The sequence below is a fragment of the Dasypus novemcinctus genome, chromosome 9 (genome assembly GCF_030445035.2).
Source record: "Dasypus novemcinctus isolate mDasNov1 chromosome 9, mDasNov1.1.hap2, whole genome shotgun sequence".
NCBI lineage: Eukaryota > Metazoa > Chordata > Mammalia > Cingulata > Dasypodidae > Dasypus > Dasypus novemcinctus.
This window is the reverse complement of record NC_080681.1, coordinates 64,801,645-64,827,017: the sequence shown is the minus strand read 5'-3', so window position 1 is coordinate 64,827,017 and position 25,373 is coordinate 64,801,645. Positions and strand designations below refer to the sequence as shown.

The following is a 25,373-nucleotide window of genomic DNA, read 5'->3' as shown; positions in this document are numbered from 1 at the left end:
GATGTTATTATCACTAATGCTTAAAAATTGATTTTAAATAAAAAATAACTGCGTCCACATTTCACCACATTATTTAACCCTACAAACCTCAATTTCCATATCTATAAAATTGGGATACTAGTGTATCTCTAAGAACTGTTCATGCACTAACTAATTCAACAAATAATTGAGCACCCGTTAGGTAGCGGGCTTGGTTCTATTTGCTGGAGATTTTTATCATTGAACTAAATAGACCTACAGCCCTCACGGTGCTTACATTCTAGAGAAGACAGGCAGCAAGAAACAAAGCAAGTAAATTGTAGTGTGTTAGAATGTGAAAGTGTAATGAAAAAAAAAATAAAGCAGAGAAAGGGATAGGGAGTGTGGGGGAGTGGTTTCTGTGACAAGACTAAGTAGATAAGCAGGTAAAAATTAGTGCGGGAACTGATTCAGTAGAAAGTTCTCAGTCAATGTTTGCCATTATCACAGGGACTTCTGAGCTTGCAGGACCTACAGTTAAATGCATTGTTCAATTCCTGAATTATTGAGTAGGTGATGCTTATTCAAAGTAAAAAAAAAAACAAAAAGAAATGGATCCTGATATTGTTTGTAGGTAGAAAGAATCAAAGAAAATGTCATGACCTTGGAGTTCATATATTGCCTCATTCAAACAAGAATACTTGTAAGGGTCCACAGGAAATTTAGAAATGCAGAAACCTGAGTATGAACTGAGTTACGTCATGTAAGTGACTTAACTTCCCCAAGCTTAAATTTTCCTCCCGTTTGACCAGGAGTGTTGTGACAAAGAAATAACGTGTAAAAGACTGGGTACATAGCAGTTACTGCATTAGCTTACATTATTTTCATTGTCCAAACAAATTAATCTGAATTTTCAGAAATTTTTAGTGTATTCAAGATGAAAAAATAAGGCGCTTACAGGAGATAGTCCTCATGAGGGATCATTCCTCAACCATGTGTTGTTAGGAGTTGGACTAAGGTCACTTGTAATGAGAACAAACCAGGAAAACATAAGGAAGTGTTCAACTCATTAAATGCTCGATCCAGTACTCAGTTTTCCTAACTCCTTGGCTGTAATCTTCAGAATTCCAGAAGATGCAAACAAAGACACACTGATTCACTCAAAGCAGTTCTTCGTACCAATCTGAGGATTTGGCCAAAAAACAGTCCAAGAGGATTTATGAGGTGTGCTTTCCTCCAAAGAGCCTGCAAGTCAAGGAGACACACAGGCTACATTTAATCATCCCTGATTTCCTAGAGACATCTGTAGCACCGTCACTCAGGCTCTCACCACTCCGAGAGTCTTAGGAAATGAGAATTTAATTTGTTTTCTGTTGAATTTTTTTCTCATGGGGCAAATTTAGGGGAAAAGAATTCCTTCTGCTTTCCCAGAGGGAGAAAGCACAAATCACATGACCATCACTCCTGCTTCTGCAAGTTCTAAAATAAATGAAGGTTTGGGGGGGGGGGGGTAGTCATTGGTGTTAGTGTCTTTTCCACTAGCCCTCCTCAAGATGAGGGAAGCTCTTTCTAGAACTGGAAGTCCCCCATTCACTACAGACAGAACATAACCCCTCCTCTGCTGTAGGGGGCTTGGTCCAGCAATATGGCCCTTCCACACAGAGGTCAGACGAGTTGGCATTTTAAAAGGAATAAAGGAACATTATGAGGCAAGGGTGTTGGCTTTGCCGGGGCTGTCAGTGCTTTTCAAACGATGTGGTGAAGGAACAGTCTGTTCTTATGTCCAATCCATGTGGACTGATATTTTGTAAAATACAATCAAATTACTAGAAATTCTGAAAAAGACATAAAATACAAGTCATGTTTTTATTAACAGATCCAGCAGGCATAAAATTACCGTCAAATTGCAATAAAAGTTTCTGAATGTTTACTCACAAGTTCGCGCTGTGTCAACTCACTCATGAACATTTACTTGAAACAAATAAAACACAACGCCACCTTGCCTTCCTTCCCAATTACATACAATGATACATTTTAGCACAGTGGTTGGCATGCAGTCATCTCTCACTAAATATAAACTATTACTGTTCACTCAGGGCAGGTGAGAAGAGAAGGGGAAACATTAACCCGGAGTCTAAGATCTAGGTTTTCATTCTTATCCTGCTCTTACTGACCTTGGATAAGTGACTTCACCTCTCTGGGGTATAGTTCCGTGATTTACAACACATAATGAGATGATCTACAATCTAGAATACAGTCTGGAATGTCACACTTAGATCACTGATTTATGAACTTAACTGAAATTCAGAGTGAAAAACGCATTTGTGCCCCAGCACACAAACTCACACACATACACAAAACAGGCAAATGCAACATTTTATGAAATAATATCTTTACTACCTACTATGCATTCTGGTGTTTTCTATCCTAACGCATTTTTTAAACACTGGTCAAAGCATATTCAATTGATTTTGAACCTGCAGTTTGTAAAACAATGGAGCAAATGATTTCTAAGTGTCCCTTCCTAGCCAGAATACTGATGGGACTGACAAATTATTTCTGAGTAGGGCTGATATCATCAAAGACAGGTGAATGTCAACATTCATATTTTTGTTTCTTAAGCCGTTGGGCTCTACACTGGATATTCTTAATGAACCCACGGGTCTCAAAGCTGTGACTGCCTTGCACTCATACCACCGAATGACAACCTCTAAGTATCAGTGGATAAACCCTACCGTCAAGTTTCCTTCAGGACAATGAGCCACAAGACAGGTTATGGGGAAATGTCCTTATTGTATTCTTCTGACTCACTAAATGGCCGTTCCGGTCCATGGAGAATGGAGAGGGGAGACAGCAGTGGGAATCCACAGACCATGGAATTGTTAGAAGGATTGAAATGGAATTTCCATTCCTTCACAAGGCAGTGGCAATGGGCACAATGACCTACTAGGGGAATAAATATTGGCATGAAACTTTCTGTCTGTAGGGATATTTTATAAGTCACTTCATTTTTTTAAAACAAATAATTTTAATTGTTTTGATTTTCAAGGCAATGAAGACTATAATATCAAATGATTTTATTTCCAATCATTTCTACTTCTGTCTCTAACACACACCCAACCCCTTTCCTGTTGAGTAATAACAACATCTCTGACTGACCTTCTACTGACTGGAGGTGTTAAAAGTCTTATTTGGTGAAGGCCTTAATCCAATATTCAGTAAAAAGCACTCTGATTTCTCCACCGAGGTGAGCCTGTGGCTCCAGGGCCTGGGTAGAGGAGAGAGGTGTGCCTTTGAACCCCTTCCCTTTTCCCTGAGCTGATGCCCTTGATGGACTTTGAGTTGGTTTTCCTGAAAGGACACCTTTCAAAATCCTGGCTCATCTCTTTATCAAGTTGAAGAGAGGCTGGTTCTCCACACAGATGCCTCACCTTAGTGGGGACAAGTTTTCTAAATGGCCAGGGAGCTTCTTTGGGGGCACCATCCACATCCCGGCTCACTTCTGCGGCATGTTATGTTAGCTCTCTCTTGAAAGGCACTGACAGGGTCAACTCATGGATTATGGGGGTGGGGGGTAGCTCCCCTGTGGAGCACTGGCAAGGAATTCTTAGGTCCCAAGCCTCTTTCCACGGATTTGTTTGAGGCTATGGTGTCCAAAGAAACTTTTTTTTAAAAAAAAGATTTATTTATTTATTTATCTCCCCTTCCCCTTATATCCATGTCCAACCATATGCAGGATCATCTCTCTCTCTCCTCTTTTCTTTCCTCCTAAGTTTGGCTTCAAAGGCGCTGGTCATGGAGACCACTTGCTGGGATAATAGCTCACCAATTTTCAGACAAAAGATCTCCAAGTAGAACACTCTCCTTTTTTTGAGAACAATTCCCCAAAGATGACTTCTCTCCTCCCTCTAGCCCTCTTTCATGTGAGTGTGAAGGGTGGGGGCAAGAGGGGAGCTGGTTCTGCTGAAAAGACATCTTCCAAAGAGTTTTGTATGTGGAGATATCTGGACACTATAGACAGGACAAATCTCAGGAATTCAGCACCATGTCTGTAGACCTTACTTTGGAATATATGCTCCCCAATGTAACAGAGACTCATTGATAATTTCCGTATACATGGCTCTTCTGCCCCTTTTATTTGAGCCTATAATTAGCACTATACGTGCTAAGTATATGACCCAGAGACTTAAATATTCAATCTGTTCATATGCCGTTTGAGCCCTGAATCTCAGCAGAGATGCAACATCTATTCTCCAGTTCATTGGACTCACCCAGGGCAGCTAACAAGAGGATGATGATGGACAACGCCCATTCCAAGAGGCGGAGAGTGTCTGCAACTGCAAGCAAATACAGTTCCATCTGTGTGCTCCATGGGATCCAAGCCCCCTCTCAATCAGAGGCAGGGTGGGCATCGCCACCCCAAAATCCTTAAGATTGAGGAATGAACAAACGTTAAGGGGGGAAAGCAAGTATGGACTTATTATTCTAGCAATGGAAGAACTTGTATCATTGATATAAAGGCAGTGACCACCAGAAGTTCTGAGGGGAGGGAGAGGGAAGAATAGAGGCAACATTTTAGAATAGGGGGCATTTTTTTGACTTTGGAATTGTCCTGCCTGACATTGCAATGATGGATACAGGCCATTATACATTTTTGTCAAAACCTATAAAATTGTGTGGGCAAAGTGTAAATTATAATGAAAACTATCGTCCTTGGTTACTACAATGCTTCAATGTGTTCATCAATTGTAACAAATGTACCACACTAGTGAAAGATGTTGTTAACATGGGAAAGTGTGGGAGGGGGTGGGGTTGGGGTATATGGGAATCTCCTATTTTTTAACACATCAATTTTATTGATACATATTAATAAAGCATAAATACATAAAAAAAGAGAGCTTGGTATGAAGATGTTGGGCACTGACCACAGCAAAGTCAGGATTTTAAATGCCTTGTTCTTAGATGTGGGTTCTTCTTACCCGTTATTAGTAAACAGGTATGATTCCACACAGCATCTCAAATCCCCTTGTTAGATTTCCACTGAGAGCCTCAGGCCAGGCTCTGTACCAGGTACTGCAGATATAGCTACACAGAGTAGCACCTTGGTCCCTGCCCTTGCTGAACTCCTAACTGGCAGGTGCCAAGACTGCACATACCCCACATATGCTCATCTATGGTCTTCAGGGGTGGTAAGTGCTCTGAAGAAAAACAGCGTGCTTATTTGGGAGAGTCAGGGAAGGATTCCCTGAGGAATTATTTAGCCAGATGCTGAAGAATAAGCACTAACAGGTAAAGTGGATGGAAATGTATTCCAAGCAGAGGGAAATGCATATTATTCATATTAATAAATACCTGAGGCAGGAAGGAGCTCGATTTCCTGGAAAAACAAGGAAAGGACCAATTAACTGGACATGAGAGATAAGTGGGAATTAGATTACTCAGGACCTGTGAGTTGGTTAAGGGCAGGAGTCTTGATGCTAAAAGGAAAGGGAGCCATCAGAGGTTTTCAAGAAAGTGGAGCCATGATTGAATTTTCATTTTAAAGAGGCACCTCTAGCTGCACCATGGAGAATGCATCAGCAGAGGCCAAGAGTGGATGGTGGGAGGCAATGCACATAGTGGTTTGCAAATTTCAAAGCACTTTTACACATGCTGGGTCTAATTCCATTTCAAAAACTCACCTATTAATTAACATTCAAAAGCAAATTTGCATTCGCTTACATTAATTTCTTATATTATTTATGCCCTGGATTCATCTCTCTGCTCTACCATTCAGTAATTGTGTGGTTTGGGGATCCTTTGTAAGCCTCCTCAGGTTCTATAATTATGAAATGTGGATACCTCTGAATGAGGATGAAATGACTGCCTTAGCACACAGACGCTCAAATACTGAGCCATCTCAAGCAAATAATCCTGTAAAGAAAAGAGGAAAGGAAAAAAAGAAGGCTTCCTCTAGTCATTTGATGCAATTACTTAAACACAATTCTACGTATCTAAATCATTCAAGAGATTAGTCAAAATGCATTTATTAAAGAGTGTGGTACATTTTATAGTATTAGAATAGTGATATTAGAATTTCTAGTTCCAGGTCTCTATAGGTGTCAGGATTTTTTTTTTCTTTCTTAAAACAGAAACCACTGGATGATGATGATAAAGTGAATGGGAAAAGATTATGTCTGGACATGACCATACATTACACTGGTAGACTTAAAAAAAATTCAGGTCTTCCACATTTAAGAGGATGTCTATATTCCCAATGACAGAGTTTTCCAGAAATCTAGTCTTTATCAAGACTCTGAGAATTTCTGCCCTCCCAGAGGACCTGAACCACTACACTAAAAAGCAAGACTATATTATCTAGAAGGGGTCAGCAAATGCACCACCGTTCCTTAATCCTGTGCACTGGTATCACTGACATTGATAGTTGATCGTAGGCAGATGTTGACAGTTGCTTATAGCATTCCTACCTGGAGAGACCTGATGAGGCCTTGGAAATGTTCTAAGCAAAGTGCTCCAGGCAGCTGCCCCCAACTGATCCCAAAATATTCCTGGTCTAAAGAAACTCATTAAAAAAAAAAATCAAGCAATGGGAGTCTAAGTAATTTGTCTGGGATTTCATTTACAAAAATAATAGCAGGAAAAGGAAAATGAACCTCAAAATGACTAAGTTGGAACTCTTCCCTGCTTCTTCCCACTCTTCAGCATCATTTTCCATTATCCACATAATCTCATGGAATACCAAAGTACAGTGGTAGCCAAAATGCATAAAACAAGATGTAATCAGCTTACTTTATTTCAACTGTGATTTTTTAAAACACATTTTACATTGATGTATTACAAGTCAAAACCCTTTTAAACAATTTGAGGATAAAGGGCCCTTGCTGAGAATGTCCCAGGCACACATTCTCATATTTGGCATTCTCATCCTAGAGGAATTGTCATAACCATGTTGTGGATGTGGAAGAAAAATGGACTTTGATTTCTTTACTCTTGGCTCATGCTAAGTGAAGAATTCGTGTGGTACAAGGAACTTAAGTGGACTGATAATGGTGAGGCAAATGATGTTTGAAGAGGATGGCATGTGTACCTATGACCAGGTTCATTTTTATTTATCTTTTATTTTTTTTTGAATGCAGATATTTAAGGAACTAATTTTTAGAAAAAAAAAATTCCTCTACACGAAGTGCAAAAACTTAAGATTGTTGTCTCAAAAAACAATTGATCTGGAAGAAATAAATCAGTTTACCAATGGTAAAGACAAATTTGTGGTATTTGTAACTGGCTGGTTATTTAGGGAAGCTGAAAGTATTTGAGGCATAACAAAATATTTTGAAATTCGTAGAGGAGGGATATGAGCTAGCTCTCTGCTTCAACTTTGTTGGGATAATCAAGGTAGAAGTCTGCATTGAATTTCATGGGGGCAGTCCAATGTCCTTACAACCAAAATCTGACTTCTAAAGCATAACTCCAAATGAGAGCTTTGTGAAGTAGATCTGGTTCACAAGTGAATATATTTTACCTATGCCACATGATCCCTTAGAGAAGGTTATTCTATTTGTAGTCCATATGCTTTTAATCTCATCATCAGATTTCAGCATTAAAAACAAGTAGAAAAATCTTAATAGAGAGCAAGCTATAGAACATTTCTTTTAATGATGCTGTTGGTAATATGTGAGTTGCAAGACTAACTACAGTTTTTATTAAAGTATGATTTACTTAAAAATAATAGCCTACTGTTTTGTTTCAGACATTTCATGTTTATACTTTGAAAGTAAGAAATATGCTCATTTAGAGGGAGAGTGGGCATCACCATCCCAGAATCCTCAGGACTGGGGAGTGAACGATGGACTAGAGTAGACTTATTATTATTCTACTATACACTGTGATTCTAGAAATGGAAGAATTTTTATCAGTGGCAGTGACCACAGGAGGTTCAAAAGGGAGGAAGAGGGAAAAATAGGTGTAATATGGGGGCATTTTGGGGGCTTGGGAATTGTCCTGAATGACAATGCAATGACAGATTCAGGTCATTACTGTATGTGAGAAAGTGTAAACTATAATGTAAACTATAACCAATGCTTAGTGGCAATGCTCCAAAACGTGTTCACCAATTATAACAAATGTACCACATTAATAAAGGATGTTGTTAATGTGGGAAAATGAGCGAGGGGTAGGAAGTGGGGCATATGGGAATCTCCTATATTTTTTATGTAAAATTTATGTAATCTAAGTATTTTTTTAAAAAATTAAAGTATATATAAAAAAAGAAATGTGCTACATTTGAATGTTGCATTTGTCATCAAAATAGTCTTATACATCTACTTTATTTTTACCACAACTCCAAAAAGGTAGGTAGACGAGGCAACTGCAGCATGGAGAGGATGAGTGAGTTGCCTAGCTTCCCTGAAAAGCCGTAGAGCCAGCAAGAGATGCCACCCGGTCTGTCTTCTTGTTCAGGCCTTGTTCTCATTCTGTTATTATTCTCACTGCTATTATATTTTTATTTATATTTTGCAGAATTTTAATGCTATGCTAAGCTATGTTAGAAACCCTGGAAATATGCTGATGGGTCCACAGACTGGAGAACCCTCACTGAATAAGGACATGGAAATTACATTTTAATTGCTTACTTGAAACAGCAGTTTCCTTAACACTGAAGATGAATGTCTGAAGAGGAGAGCAGAGAAATTAACTAAATCCTGCTGTTGGCTCAATAACGCCCTTACCCTGAACTGTCTGTCTTTAACATGGCAGGATCACAGGAGTAAATGTCGTAACACCTTTCTTACATTCTCCCCATCCCACATACCTAACCCAAAGAACACAATGTATATACCAACTAAACACACTATGTGTGTATGTGCTTTAATGAAAGTAGTGGAAAAACCATCAGCTTTCTTTCTTGCATCACTCCTCACTCACGCTATGGGAACTGCTTTGAAGACATCAAGGACCTCCAGGCCTGGGGAAGCTTGCAGAGCTCCCGCCACAGCCCGAGCCTCAGCTTTCCTGTTTGCCAAAAATTGGAACAGCTAGGCCTCCATCTGTAGCAAGATGCAGGGGCAGTTCCAAATGACAGCCAGCACTCAGCTCTGCAACATCTCATAGACTCAGATGTGGATTCTGGGGTCAAGGATGGATAAGTATAACACCTGTAGAATTTTTATAAAACTAGTAACAGGGAAAAACAGGAAGATCAGGGTAGGTGGTGACATCCTTACCAAGGACAATTATTGCATAATACATCACTCGTTGAAGTACTTTTTCCACCTACTAAAATACTAATTAGGAGTGTTTCAAATTACTCAAGAAATCACCAACGGCAGAACTCTCCCTTCTTAGACATTCTTCCAAGGTTTTTGTCAAAAATTCCTTTTCTCTGTTTAAGAGAGCAGAAAACTCCAAGGAATTTCAGGGCTGGTAGTATAATACATAACTGGCAATCCTCCTTATAAGTAATAAAAAACATAGCCTCGTCTACAGTTTTGAGAAGTTGAAGGTATGAGGACATTTAAAAGTATTGGGCCACAGTGTGGTCGATGTGTCTGGAAAACAACAGTTCAGGGTCAAGCAGGTGTGGCTCAAGCGACTACTACCAGGAATGGGTCCTCCCTGAGTGGAGAAGGGGAGAGAAGAGGCTAAAGAGAACTCTGGAAGTCAGTGAAGGACCTCAGTGGCCACCAACGTCTGAGGGGGGGAGCAATGAAGGATGAAACTGAACCTCTCTGTACTGGGAGGAAAAGCTTTGCTGTCTGCTCTTTTCTAGTTCCTTTCCCCTCATTCTGTCCCAGTGGAGGACTTGCTAATAAAATGGCTCTAACTGTAAGGCACCGACTGGGCCATGTTCATCAGCAGGACCATCACTGTATGTTAAAAAGCCACACATGGTTTCCTGGTAGGCAGGTCCAAGTAGGGCCTGAGGTCAGCCGGCTTTCCTATTTTTGCCCAAGCACACGGTTCACTGCTTTAGGGTCCTACACCAGTCAGCCATCCACAGGGTGGTAAGGCCCCCAGATTTACATGAGTCTGGAAAGGAGAAGGTCCTTGTTTAGGCCTTGAGCCTAAACTACATGTTCCATGAAATTATCTGAGCCTTGCAGTGGACTGCGATCTAATAAATAATGAAGTCATGCACTTTGATTCCCATGGGTTGTTCATGTGTTGTTGCTCCATGTGTACAGTGTCCGTAGGAGTCTGAGAGAGGAGGGATGATTGGCAGAGAGGGTCTGGGAAAGCCTCAGTTCTCTTACAAACTCCACCCTCCCCCACCACACTCCACAGTACTCTGCAGAGTAGGATGCAGGTTGAAGATAAGTGCTCTTAAATTTCCTAGTCCTTTATGTAAACCTGATGCTGACTTGATATTTATAGCTTCACACCCCGGACACTCATTTGTGCCAGAGGTCACTGTCGACTTGTCCTTAATTAACTGATAGAGATAAAATTATTTAAATTTCTTTTCATGTAAAGTTAACAGCACAGCAAGAACATGGACATTCAATAAATACTTGCTGAATTAGATTAGATCCTAAATGTTGTTTATGCTCCAGAAAGAACCATGACATATCCCTATATGCTCCATAAGACAAACACACAATTTTATTCCTGCAATATCAATACCATTCTACTTGAAGACTTTCCCACCCATTTGTTTGTCGAATTTAATTCTGAACATCTAATACTGACAAGTGCCAAACTATTTTAATCAGATTACCTTTTACATTTATTTTAGAAAGCACACATTTCTATGAACACCACTCTCGAAATATGATTTCACACTTTATAAAGTATCTAGTTCTTAAATGGTTTCAAGGTTCCTAAGATCTTAATATATGCTCACTTAGTACAACAGTCTTCACGCCTTGTGAACAACTACCCTATTCCTCTTTATCCTCATATTATAAAAAAGGCAGAGAGAGATGGAATAACATCCCCTAAGCTCTAGGGGAGGCAGAGCACAAGAAACAAGGTCAAGTGAGTTTCTGAGTCCCAGCCACTGGTTTCACATTCTTCTTTCTCCTTCTGTCTCCCTTCCTGGGCAGGATGAGACTCCTCTGATGGAAGGCAAGATGGCTGCCATCCTTCAGTTATCACAGTACTGTACCTTTAGAATGGACAGCATCAGCACTGTGATAACTGAGCCAGGGCAGCCTGTCAGTCACCGTGTCGGCCAGCGGTATCCTGTGGCTGCGTTATTCCCTCTGAAGGCTTCCCATGAAGCGAAGGACTGAAAGAGTCCCTTCTGGTTTGCAATGTGGGGAGGAAGAAGAAAAAGAAGGGTAAGAGTTCAGCAAGCAGTTGGGCTGAAATACTAAAAAGCCCAGGTGAATAACACTGGAATGAAAGACAACAATGTGATTTGTACATATTATTGGGGATGAGCTACCACATAGTGAGGTTTTCACTCCAATAATACATCAAACATTCAGCAAGTTTTCCAGCCACATTGCATGGTTGGATCTCTTCCATGCACCAATTTGCTTGGATCTCAGTCCTATTCATGTAGTAAATATTTCCTGAAAGACTACTGTATTTTAAGACTTCTTCTACATGTTGAAGAAACAGCAATAAATATGTCCTTTATTCAAAGGGCTCATAATCAAACACGGCAATAATAGTTCACACCCACCTAACATTCAGTCATTTTCTGTGCTTTCTCATTTGGTTCTACGACCCATGAGGTTTAAAAGGAATTATTCATTAATTCATATAAAAAGGATTTTGAAAATAGGGTAGCTATCTTTACCCCATATTATAAACAGAGAAAGAAACTAAGAAAGGTTGGGTGATTTTCCTGAGATCATGCCTTGGAGGTCTAGCAAACCTAGATTCAAACGCAAGTCTTACAATTGAGTTCAGTGCATTCTTCTTCTACCTGGCCATTCAACTTCATCAACTGGATATTTGATTTACACAGTTAATGCAATCAGAAGGATTTCTGGAAGCACCAACCTTTACCTAAGACTTTTAGTTTTCTTAGTATCTCAGATCATGAATCAGAAACTAGCAGGTTTTGGTGCTGTAGTTAGAAAAGTACATTAGCAAAAAAATGACTTTTATTGCTTTCATTCTGAGTGCTAGGAATGTACTCAAGTTGGTGATACTGATGATTAAGTACTTAGGCACGTCTGTGAGATGATTTTCTCTATAGTTAGTTTACTTCAATTCTACAGCTATGGTAGTACAAGAATGGTTGACAACTTCTGGAACTCCTTGTTAAAAAAAATCAACATGTATACATCACTCACTTTGATATTATCTGTACCTTTGCTATATATTCTGAAGTCATTTCATGGATTATTCTTACTTAGTAAAAGGTACAAAAAGATTCTGAAATTGGAATTCAGCCTTCAGAATATCAACTTATTAAAACCATGATTCGCTTTTTTCCCCCATGTCCGTCATAAGGGCTCAAGTCTCAATTAGACATTTGCTCAATTTCAAAGACTCATTATCTGCAGATTAAATATTAACATTGTTCTTCAAATAAATCAGAGAGATGAATCAATTTTCTAGACTGGCAGTAGTCAGAAAATAGAGTACATTGAGTCTAGTCCAATTATTAGCTTTATGACCTTATCTTCAGAAAAGTAATAACCAATGAAATAATCCACCTACACATGATTTAAAAACAATATTCTCTAAAGTGCAAAAGTATATAAAAATGGTCAAGTCTCAGCCACCTGATGCAATACAGAGTTGAAACACGAGAGGGCAACAAAGATTTAAAACAACAAAAAAGTTGGATCCAATGACCTAAGGTTCCTGGAAATAGTGGAACATTTTCACCTAAATTATAAACATCTGCTACTTGAACAAACATATTATTTGATTATTTTAGAACAAAATTTTAGATAGCAGATCCATCAAAAAGATTAAAATATTACCACCTAAAATTTCCTGGTCACAAATTCGGTCAGTTTTCAAAAAGACCAATACTTACTCTGCAATACTAGAGGTTGGATAAGTATAGGAACAAACAAACAATTCTGATATACTGATCAGCCTGTTCTTCAACAAGATTGGTTACTAAAGCAAATGAATGTCTAAACTTGAAGTATACAAAGATTGTAATGTACTGCGAAGTTGAAATTCACTTTATTTACCATGACCAAAAAACCACACAATAACATATAAACCTTTTTGGTATACTAAGTAAACGATATTTACTGTTTTCCTTATTTTTCTCTAACCAAGACCAAAAAAAACCCAAAACAACTAAACATTTTTGTTACATTAAACGAGATTTAGTGTTTTTCCTTATTTTTCTCATTTCCTTTTTCTGCCTAAATTTGGGGGTAGGGAATGGGGAAGCCAAGCCACAAAATAATAATAATAATAATAATAATAATAATAAAGGAAATCCTCATTACTCTGTGAATAGTTAAACTAATTAATATCGTCTTAGAATGATTCTAAAGCAATTTCAAGGGAGGAAAATACGGATTTTCAGAATTATATTTTATAAATAATATTAATCAAATACTTCAAAAGTACTAAGGTTTGCATCTTCATGGAAACTACTTTTTATAGTTGTGCATTTTTAAAAACTAAATCTATCAGAAACTTTTCTTTTCCAATAGGTTTTTCTTGTAAAACCTGAATTATTGAATTTAAAAACAGGTGACTCTAGGTGCTCCTGCTATAGTATGAAAATATATGCATAGTAAGAGGGGAAGAAAGGAAAGAGTGAGGTAAAATGTTTACTCCAGATATCAAACTGATTTCAAATTCAGATTATCTATATTAAAAATGATACATCTAAGAAAATTCTCTTCATGACACATGTACCAAATATTATTATCTAGGAAACCAGGTCTTTCTGGCACACCAAAAACTTGCTTTTAAACAATGTGGAGTACAGATTTACATAAAAACATGTCACAGTCCTCTTATTTACTGACTAAAGTAAAATACAATAATTTTAAAACTTTAAATATTTGATTCTATATTAAATAATTGAAAATGGCATGTTATAAGTTGCTGGGAATGCAAACACTCAAAACACTTTTAACTAAAATAGTTAAGTCTGCCTTCATTTTAATCTTTTGGTCTTTTACCAAAGTGAGCTTTTTTTTTTTTTTTTCAATTTGAAAATCGTAATCCAACTCAGTGACATTACAAGCATGCAAAATTTTACCAAACTGTGATGATATAAAAATGTGCTGGAAATAACAGATATTCAGATGTCAACTACTGCTCTGTCAGAGGTACACAGAATGTACATTTGCACTTTATTGCAAAGCTCTGCTATATTAAGAACTTTTAAAATGTAACTTGTGCCAAAGATTAGGAAACCTGGAGTAAAAGGGTTACCAATATTTTCTTTTATAAAAAGGAGAACGAAATTGGCCAAATAGTAAGGAAAAGTCAAGAACGATTGCTTTGCGCCCAATTCTCCCAGGAAAAAGTTGACTGGGAGTAATTATAGAGGGGTGAAATCATTTTACCCTCTTTAAGCACTGGTCTCTAAATACAGTTACACTGCATAACATTCCAAGCCTTGAGTAAAAAATAAAAAGGATCACAGGAAGTAAATACACCATAATGCATGGAGAGCAAGGATTGGGCTTCCTCCACGATCAGGATTTTAGTCCTCAGACACTCAAAGAATACCTAGGAGACTAAAAATTTTCAAATAAACGGACTGGTCCATATAGTCTTTTGCATGGGCCATTTCTCCCTCTAGCATGTACTCAGTATATCTATTTTTAGTTCATTTGTCTCCTCCACAATTGTTTTACTTTCTGATTTTGCTCTAGATTCCATTTCTCCCCAGAATTTGGGTTTTATAGTCTGTTCACAAGTCAGTTTTATTCAGACTTCACCTCTGCATTGTACCCTTTTATAATAACTAGTTAAAAATACACCAGCTGACTTTGAAAGGCTCCACTACTGGCTAACTACCTCTAAAATTCCTTTCTCTAATTAATTTATGATTTCCTCATTACTGCAAAATTGCCATTTTAAAATGCCAGTCTTAAAGATTTGCTAATTCTCTTAATGGACAGCTAAAGGGAGTAATACCAACAACTTGTACTGACCTCGAATTCTAGAGCCCACCCTTCTCCGAGCTTCCATTACTGCATCTGTAAAATGAACACAGTTTTACTTTAACATAAGCTGCAGTGGTACTGCAATCACTATTAAGTGCTGTATTTTGTACTGTTATTTAGTTTTCCATTGTTTATATTGTATTTCCTCAAGTCAATAGCATTCTCCCTCAGGTCAGGAATTGTTTGCTTTGTGTCCCTCCACAATCCTTATCAAAGTTCTTTCTACAAAATGCAAGTGCAACACTTGATTAATTGGAGAAACTCTTTATTTCTCAGGGACTCTCTAAATAAGATAACTACAAAAGTATATTTTTAATTCCACCCTCTGTATGGTCTGTATGGGTAATGACAATTTATCACCTATAAAATGAGGGAATAATACTAAATGATCCCTACAACCTACCACTGCCATTGCTGAATCTGAGTAGACAAAGTAAAACCCAAACACAGCACTATCTTGTCAGCATAGAAAGCAGATGAAGTAAAGAAAGTAAAAATGAGAAAGGGAAAGGAGAAAGAAAATAAAAGTGGGTGGTAGGCAAGTAGAAGAGTTAAGATTTTATCATTGTAACTGTGTTGCACATTGTTCTCCAACATATTTTACTGCAGTCCAGGAGCTTATAACAAAAGCATCTATGCAGTTATGTTGGTTTTCAAGTTTTCCCATAACATCCCGACCAGCCCTTCTGGTCACAAGGGCACACTCAAGGTGCCCCGGACTTCGTTATTGACCTCCCTCACCAAGGTATGGCTCCTTCATAGAAATCTGCAAAGCAGGCATTAGGAGGTCTCATGTACTGTAAACATAATTTCCAAGGTCCCCAAATCTCCAAATGGAATACAGCAGTGGGAAGTAGACAAACACAAAATAGCAATATTTCATACAGCCACTTCTTTTTAAATTAATCCATAGACAGAAAGTAGCAGATGCTACAGGCCAATGCTGCCCAATAGAAACATAATGCAAACCACATACGCAATTTTAAATTTTCTAGTGGACACATTTTAAAAAAGTAAAAACAAACAGGTGAAATTAATTCTAACAGTATCTTTTATTACAACATATCCAAAATATTTTCATTTGAACATGTAATCAATATAAAAATTGAGATATTTTGCTTTCTTTTTTTCATAACTACGTCTTTGAAATCTGGAGTGTATTTTACACTTATAGCACATGTCGATTTATGGCCAATTACAGATTAAATTTTTGTCAGAAATACTTGATCCGTAGTTAGATGCCAAAAATTTTACAGTTTAGTAAGTAGACGTATATACTCCAATTGTTTCCAAACAGACTTGTTTTCCAACAACTGAATCAAGTATCAGTTTTAAAATTTAAATGAATGAAATGTAGTAAAACTTAAAATTCAGTTTATCATCACACTAGCCACATTTCACATGCTCAGTAGCCACATGTAGCCAGCGTCTACCATATTGGACAGCACAGGTAACTCCATCATTTGAATTTTTTTAAACCTGAGCCAGAATAAAAGATGTCACCCTGTGAACCAGCAGATTCTTCTACAGCACCCACCAGGTACCCAACTTCATGCCAGGTATTTTCTGCCCCACTTCTGTGAATGAATTGTGAATGTTTCACGGTTGACAGATTTATTAAGCAGCTCTTCCCAAAGACTAAATAACTCTTTAGCTCAGAAAAAAATGCATGTCTCAATTCAGGGAAAGAATGGAAACATCAAAGTTCAGAGACAAGGAGTTAATATTAGAGGTAAAAGGTGGAAAAATCCTGACATTGTTACTTTGTTGTTCAGGATATTAGTCACTGCAAAAGTTACAATCATTGTTTATAAACAGCCTCTCAACTTCCAGACTCACAGCAGCTGTCCCTGCATTTTCTGATCCTCTGCTTTCCTCAAGTGCTCCCTTCTACTTTTGCCCCCTCAATCTTCTCTGTCCGTAGCAGACTCTGTAAAGCACATTCCAAGAGCCTCTCTTTAATTCATTCTGAAAAGTGCTTGTTATTGTTGACATAATGAAACATATGAATAATTCAATAAGTGAATCTCAAACCAGCATATTAATCATTCATTGATCTAGGTACACAAGTCTACCTTGAGAAAAGCTTTTCTGAAACACATGGAAAGCATACCCCTACTCCTGCCCAAAGGAGCCAATTACAGTCTAGCCTTTTCTCACTTCTCATGGCCTATGACAAAGTTCACTATGTCTCTCCTGCAGCTCATTTAAACGCTGATCTTCTAAAGAGGCTGGACTCCTAAGGTAGTTCTATTTTGAGTCTTCTTCCTGTTCTGAAGCTAAAGTTGGAAGGGCTTAGGTGGTGATGTCATGGAAGGGAGACTGTTGGATTTTATATAAAGGGTCTCCTGCAATTCTGGGGATGCTCAACTGGGGAAATCAGGGGGAACGGTCAATTCTCTCTTTCCAGTCCCAACCATTCATCAGCCAGCAAGAAAACAAGTTCAAATAGAATTTACATAAAGCATGCAAACACATTTACATATTTTACGTGGTAAACATAAATGAAAAGATTGGGAGGAAGGAAAATGCCTCACTCTACATTAGAGGGTTGACCACCTCTTAGGGCTCCCTGCTTCCTCTCTAAATATCTATCATAGGACTAGGGGTAAAGGGGGTGAATGGAGGGAACAACTGATGAGAATAAAGGGATTATAAATCTAGGAGACTTGAAGAGGAAAATGCTGTTGGGAATATTCGGGACAGAAAGGAGCCCCTTGGGTCCCTTCCCTTCTACTGTTTTCTCCTCCCGTTTGGAATGGTTAGACTTGGGGCTGGGTGTGCCTTCTGCTCCAGAGGGCTGTTTGGCTCTGGAGAACCAAGAGGGGCCAGGGTGGGGCCCGGGAGAAGAGTGTCAGAGAGCCAGAGAGCCAGAGACCAGCTGCTTAGGCCTGACTCTAGGCTAAGTTCCTAGGGGAAGAAGCAGGGGGCTGTGGGAGGAGAGCAGACAAAGATTTGATTAGAAGACCCAGTGGACAATACAGAATGTGCACGGGGTCGAAGCTGATCACCTCTCTCTCACTCAACCCAAGCCCAGCAGTTGCTGATTGGTGGGTGCAGGTCCAGAGCGAAGAGAAAATCCCAACACAGCTGTAGAGCACAACTTGCCGGGATGGAGGTAAGGGTGGGGGTGGGGGTGGACACGCCGAGGGCAATCAGCAGGTGAAAGAAGTACTTTCCGGGCCGATTCTGGGGTGGAGAGTCGGCAAAGGGTCCCAGGGAAGAGGGGATTCCCTGATTTCTCAGCTCACGTCTCCCCCAAAGCGGGAATAAGCATAGGTGTGGTCCGTCACAGCGAAGGGTGCGGGTAGCTGAGTAAGGGAAAGGACTCCTCGCCCAAGAAGGCAGGGAGCAACCCTGGGGTCAGCTACGACCAGGAGCTGGTGGTTTCCACAAGTTCCCCTTCGCCTTCCTGACAACCGGCCTGGCCCGGCATAAATTACAGCAACGCACCCCCTCCCCCAATAATATTTCTAATAAAAGAAACCACCTCTCATGCCTACACTAAAAAACAAAACAAAAAAACGGCCAGCTCTGGTTGATGAAAATAAACAGGTGATCCCCGAGACAGGCGAAAAAAAAGGCGAGGGGGGGGGGGGGGGGCACGTTCCCGAACGTGCGGAGAAACCAAGGCTTCTCCACCCTCCCTCCACATCCCCTCCACATCCCCTTCCCTCGTCCTGGGAGAATGTGCGTGGCAGGTTGCGAGCCAAAAATGCCAGTCTGACGGCACCCCCCTCCTCCCAGCCCCGCGCCCGTTCTCCCCCTACCCCGGGGTCCAGCATCCCGGCCTCCTGGTGGCACCGGGTCTCCGGGCGCCGCGCAGGGTTCGCCCTCAGCCCGACCGCCGCCGTCGCCGCGGGGACTCCGGTCCACAGCCCTCCTCCGCTCTACCCCCTCCCTCCCTCCTCCTCCTCCTCCGCCTCCTTCTCGCAGACTCCTCCCGCCGGATCCTTCATGTAAACAACATCCAGGATCTATTTACAGTCGCCGCGGAACAGCGAGGGACCCACGCCAGCACCCTGGCAGGAGGCGGGGGCAGGGGAAAGGCGAGTGCGCAACATTTACACACACACGCCCCGGCCCGCCCCTCCGCGCCGCTCCCCCCTCCAGGGGGCCGAGCGAGGCACTTGGGGGTTACCCGCGCCCTCGTCCGATCGGCCCGGTTCCCGACACCCCAGCGAGGGCCAAAGGGAGACCGCGGAAAGGCCGAGTAAGGCGAAGTCGCCACCCTCCTTCCCCGCAGGAAGAAAAAAAGAAAGAAAAAGAAAACAAAACACAAAACACACCCCAACAACAACAAACCCAGCCCAGCAAGCCCTGGGAGTCCTCCCCGGAGTGCGGAGCCCCAGTCCCGCCCCGTGCCGGCGCCCGGTTTCCTACCCCGCGGTGGCTAGCTGCGTGCTGTCCCCTGCGGCGACTGACGGCGGGAGCCCAGCGCCGGGCAGTCGCGCTCCCGGGGTCCCCGCAGCCGCCCCGGCCCGCCCCCCGCGCGGACGCCGACCCGGCCGAGCCCGGCGGCTGCGGGTGCGCGCGCGTAGCCACGGCCGCCTCCGAGACGCTCCGGTCGCCCCTACGGCTTTCCGAGCCACGCCGCCCGGCTCCCGCGCCCCGGGAGACGTTGCCAGGAACGCAACGCCCTGCGCTCCGCACGGGCGCACGAGCGCACACGCAGCTGGAGACACACAGCCACGCGGAGCCACGCGCGGCCGCACGCCTCCCGCGGGCGCCTGGCCCCGCGCGCGCCCCGCGGCCCCCGCGCGCGTCCAGGCGCCCCCACACCCACCTGCGCCCCCCGGGGGGGTCCCGGGCGCCCCCTTCCTTTGTTCTTCCTGCTATTTGCGTGAAGATTATCTAATGACGCAGCAAGGCTCGCCACAACGTGACCGTCGCCATTTTTCTGTTTTTATTCTATCTCTGCCATGTGATAGATTGGGGGTTGGGGGAGGGGAGGGGAGGGAGTTGGGAAAGGGAGAGAGGATTAAAAAAAAAAAAAACTTCCGGGTCTCATGACCAGGGAGGGAGAAAAACAAAGGGGAGACGAGACTCAACTCCAGGGGAAGGGTGTATGTGAGTGTGTGTGTGTGTGTCTGTGCGCGCGCGCGCGCGCCTGCGTCCTCCCCTCTGCTGCGAGAAGAGAGGCTCCAGGAGCGGGCAGGGAGCATCCTCCTGCCGTAGGAAGCCCATCCGAGCCCCGGTGGCTCCAGATCGCACCCTCTCGCGTAGCGGCCGCCTGTCCCCGCTCTGACCCGCCGCCAACGCTTTGGGAAGCTGTCAACCTGGTCCCTTCTTCCAGCCGCCTCCACTTCCCAGCTCGCGCTCCAGCTCCTGGGGAGGCTGTACCATTCTGGGTTACGTTCAGAGAAGTCTCCCTATTACCATGAATGGGAACATCATAAAGTTTAAAGGCCACCGTGTTTCTTAAGTTTTAAAATAGTTTGCCTTGACGCTGTTGTTTATGACAACCGCGTGGCGACACTAAGCAGAATCTAATGTTGGTTGACATGCTTCCTCTTTCTCTATCCCCCTTTCTCCCTCTTCCCAAAGCGGGACACACCCTTGTGTGGTGTTCGATGGGGGGTTGTTTTGTGGGGCTTGGACCATTTATCATAGGTTGATTAAGGGATAAATTTTAAATAAATGCGTGTTCGGATTCCCAGGGGATTGTTTCAGAAGGCGATTGCCTGGTGCAAGGTGGATTCGTGTTATACTGATCTTATTCACGTTCAGAGGGCGTGGTAGACATTTCATTCCTTCCCAAGTCTCGTGCTCCCGGTTGCTGAAACACACACACACACACACAGAGTTTGGGAACTCTGCCATATCTTTCGGTGATACATAAAATTTCATATTCTTGTTTACTACTGTATTTCCTTTAGGCACTTTCACTTTTGTTTCTCCTGAGTTGCCTTTCCGTTTTTCTGCTTCTATTTCATAATAAGAGCAGAAATGGTCATAAGAGTCGACCAAGGTGCCCTCACTTTCCAGGTGAAGAAACCAAGGCCCTGAGTAGTGATGGAAGTTGCCCCCATCATTCATTTAATTCTGATTTGTAAAATTCATAGCCCAGAACTTAAATATGGAGAACACTTACCAGGTCATTCCCTTCTCAGGGTTCGTGTGAGAATGTTTGTTATTTCAAATCCCACTTTCTTTCACTTGGCTCAAATATATCAGTTAATTCTGATTCTGCTTCTCCTTGCCTTGGCAGGGTTTGTCATTTCTCCCTGAGAATTCCCACATGATTGTCACGAATCATTTTTATGAGTGGGCTCTGCCCCCTTTGTGCTCACAGTATGCCCTTTTTACATTTCTTCCATGGTGCCTTTTGTACTTCAGTGTACAGAACTGTTAGATAGTAAGCTTTTGATGACCAGCACTGTATTATATTGATTTTATATCTTCAGTGTTTGCCTGGCACCTGACAACAAATGAGCTAAAGGAAGGCTTAAAGAGGATTCCTCCACTCCCCTCCCCCGCCCCCCATAAGTCCATCTGTCCATCTCTAGGAAATTCTGTGCATGTTTCTGGTGAAGGATAAAACACTGGAGATGCCTCTTGATTTGTACATCTTTGCAGACCATTTTGACAGGTCTCTTATTTACAGAGCTATAGTTGTAGTTCTGTCTGCTAAAGCAAATACCATGCAATGAGTTGGCTTAACAATTGGAATTTATTGGCTCATGATTTTGAGGCTAGGAGAAGTCCAAAATTGTGGCATCAGAAAGGTGATGCTTTCTCCTTGAGGACTGTGGTGTTCTGGGACTGGCTGCTGGTGGTCCTTGGTTCTCGACTTTTCCATCACATGGCAATGCGCATGGGCAGCATCTTCTCCTTTCTCTTCCAGGTTCCATTGACTTCCAGCTTCCGGCTGCTCCCCTGTAGCTTCTCTCTGTGTAGCCTCTTGTATAACACCTCCAGTAGTAATAGGATTAAGACCCATCCTGATTCAAGTGGGCCACACCTTAACTGAAGTAACCTCATCAAAAGTTCTATTTACATGGACCATGGAATAGATTAAGATTGGGAACATGTTTTTCTGGGGTATATAACTCCATTCCACCAGAGCCAGGCAAAACAGAGTTTGCTTTCTCAATTTTTTTAAACCAAATGCTTTTCCCCCCTCTCTTTACCATATTTGGTTCTTCTTCTTCAAATTCCTTCTAATTCATATAAGTGAATTAGTTGTACCATGACTGCTCTTTGACTTTTGCTTTCCTAGACTCCAAATGTTTGGTGAAGTTTAAATTGTGATTTAACCCTGCTCAGCCTGAAATCAGAATTGGGCAGCATTCCTACTGTGACTGCTTCTTACAGGGGTCTGAGGAAATAGGTAAGGAGGCTGGCAATTGAGCAGGGCTAATGAAAAGAGGACTGAGAAGTTTAAAGGACTGACTTAGTAACCACAGTTCTGAGAATTAATGCAAAGACATTTCTGCATTTGGGGGATACCCATTAAGGCCTAGACAATGTAGGAAAGGAAGATGGTTTAGCAATGTTTCTGGGAATGCTTCGAGAAAAGGTGAAGCATTTAGAAGCATCTTTAGAACAGCAAATAAAAAGATGATCATAATAAGGCTCAGCAACTTGAAATCTCATATTCAAGACTGATTAATATAACCTGATTGATCAATACTCTTCTCAAGTGTTGACAGTTTTAAGGTTGTATAGGTATCAGTGGGGTTTCTTTAACCAATATAAAATTGGGGGAAAATGCATACATTTACAAAGTGAAAAGACTGGAGAATAACTGACCTATGTAATTATATAATTATATCTACAGCTGGATGGAGAGTCTGTCCATAAATACCTGGATAGAAGAGGTTCTGTTGCGTATCTGAACACAAACCACGTGTATTCCTTTGGATAGGGCAGGTAAAGTTGGTATGACTGAGCATAATGTCTAAAGCTCGTATGTTTCATCCTATAGAACAAGACTATATTAATAAGTTAAGGGTAACAATATAAAAAATTCCAGTGAGGCAGAGATGAAGCCTAATTTATATGTAAAGTCATTTGCTCCCTTACAGACAAAGCTGAATAGAGAAAAAGGAACATAGCTGTGAAAATATGGTAGGAAATACCCCCATAGCTGTTGTTTTCCATACTCATGTTCATACATGTGCTCTTACATTTCATAATGGAGAACAAATGTTCATCCTCTGCAGTACCATATAGATGTTTTTTAAAGAAAGCTCTTATAGGCACTCTAACAATCGTCTTTCCTTTCTCCAATAAACACTTGAAAAGGGGTAAGTCCTGGTGTTTGAGAGCCTGGACTTTGGAGTCAGGTCCTGATTTCAGCTCTGCCAAACTATTAGCTGTGTCATCCTGGACAAGTTACTTAGTTTCTTTATCTGTAAGATAAGCATAATAATACTTAGCTCATTTAGGAGATTTTAGGAATGAAAGAACTTAACATACTTGTAGCACAATCCTCTATAAATAGTGGCTACAACTTTTTAAATGGTATTTTTATTTATCCTATGTAATCCCTAGAATTATCCTTTCCCTTTTGGCTCCCTGCTCTAGAAAATTCAACAGATCTACTCTTAGTGAAAGTTCTGTGACTATGAGGATAAATCAGAATAAGTCCTGCCCTCAAGAAATTCACAGTGCAGCCTTGAAAAAGACATGTGTACAGGTAACTACGAAGATACTGATGGGCTGAAAATAAGCATTTTATTTGTACAACCCTACAGTGATCTTTCTGAGAAGTATTTAATTAAGGTCTGAATTAACTAATACCCAGGCAGTGGCAAAGCTTATGGAAGCAAGTAGTAAAATGCCAAAAACAGCTCACATTTTCGTCTAAATGATTAATATTACTTCTGAAACTCCATGTAATCAGTAAAATTCTGTAGTTTTTGAAAACAGTTTTCTGATGCAGCATAAGAGGTAGGCTTCTTTTACATTCATGTGAAAAAATATGCCGGGTTGTACCTTTGAAGCAATGTTAGAGAAATGTAGTTAATAGGAAGTGTTTCTGGTTGTTAATTAATTAGATGGCTTTAATCAAGAACTATTTTCTGAGAAACTTCTTATTCCCAGCCTTGAGGCAGGCGCTAAGGAAACAAAGATGACTCTTCCCTTAAGGAACTCATAATCTAATAGTACTTCATTCAACAAATGTTTCCTTATTGCCTACTGGGGATGTGATGGTGTACGAGGCACTGAAGCTTAGGCTAGCAGGAGGTTGACAGTTTAGATACACATGTCTTTCCAGCTTCTTTGAGAAGTGTGTGATTGACACAGGGTTTTGGCAAGACCAAATGTGTGTGTGTATGCATATCCCCTCCCCTCCAGAACATTTTTTGATCCTAGAAACCAAGAGTAGCTCTTGAAAGAATAGTTTTGTCTCTGGAACCAAAATGAACCTAGAAATCATTCTGGTGTAGAATTGTGAAGTAGATAAAATTATATTCCATTTCCCTTGAGCCTGGCTCTTTCTGGTTTCTAAATTCCTTTCCTCTCAACTCTATTTTGTTCTCCACAGGGCTACAAGAACACAGGGCTACTAGAATGGTGGTTCTAAAATGTAAATCTGATTATATCTCTCCTCTGCTTAAAAACTTTACTGGCTTCCCAAGCATGGTACACAAGACACTTTGTGATCTTATTCTGCCAAGCCTTCCAGCCTCACTCTCCATAAGACCTATGTGTAGGGTTGCCAGGTTGAAAAAGTACAAATGCAGCGTACCCCGTTAAATTTAAAATTTCAGATAAACAACAAATTTGATGTATAATTATGTTCCAAGTATTGCATGAACCAGACTTACACTAAAACATGTTTCTTTTTATCTGAAATAGAAATATAACTAGTCCTGTATTTTACCTGACAACCCTACCCAGACTGGACTGATTAATTTGTCCTTCCCCGATCAGCATTCTTTACCCTTCTATGTGGTTGATAACCTCTCCACCCTGTGCCTTATCCACATGATAATCATCTGCTTATTCTTCAAAATCCAGCCACAGTATTCTGGAACTCTGCAGGGTACGCTTGGTATCCATTGTGCCTGGGGATGAGCCTGGCCACCCGTGTGCCTTGTTTCATATCTGGACTTCTGTTCCAGTTCCTGTTCTTTCCTTCTCTCTTCTCTCCTGGAACTGGAGTTCTGCCCTGATTACTTGGCTGGAACCGACACAGGGTCTTTTGCCCTTTTCTACTCTCTTCCTGGCACTGTGGGCTAGATCCTTTCTTCCAGCTGTTGGTTGGGCTCCTGATCTAAACCGGATGGATCATTGAAACCTGCTATAGATGCTCCCGCTTTCTTGTCTTGCCTACTACAAAGGATGGACAAAAGACTCAAAGGAGATCAAGTTGGTTCATGGTTTGTAAAGTGCAAAGACTCTATG

At 41.2% G+C, this 25,373-nt stretch overlaps 1 protein-coding gene across 14 annotated transcripts in view; it reads right to left on the bottom strand.

The window, feature by feature from the left end:
• The window catches only part of JAK1 (Janus kinase 1), a 251,790-nt gene extending 231,694 nt beyond the window's left edge, over window positions 1-20,096 (bottom strand). For 2 of the 14 annotated variants that reach the window (XM_071217413.1, XM_058303447.2), the window contains exons 1-4: window positions 19,801-19,934; window positions 15,003-15,047; window positions 5,311-5,335; window positions 4,230-4,385 (exon numbers count right to left, since the gene is read on the bottom strand). The gene's annotated coding sequence lies outside the window, so the exon portion shown is untranslated. Of the gene's footprint in view, window positions 1-4,229; window positions 4,386-5,310; window positions 5,336-15,002; window positions 15,048-18,784; window positions 18,927-19,397; window positions 19,527-19,800 lie in introns of those variants that run through there. The other 12 variants (XM_058303444.1, XM_058303440.1, XM_058303448.2 and 9 more) reach the window with 10 other exon arrangements.
• Window positions 20,097-25,373: the final 5,277 nt, after the last annotated feature.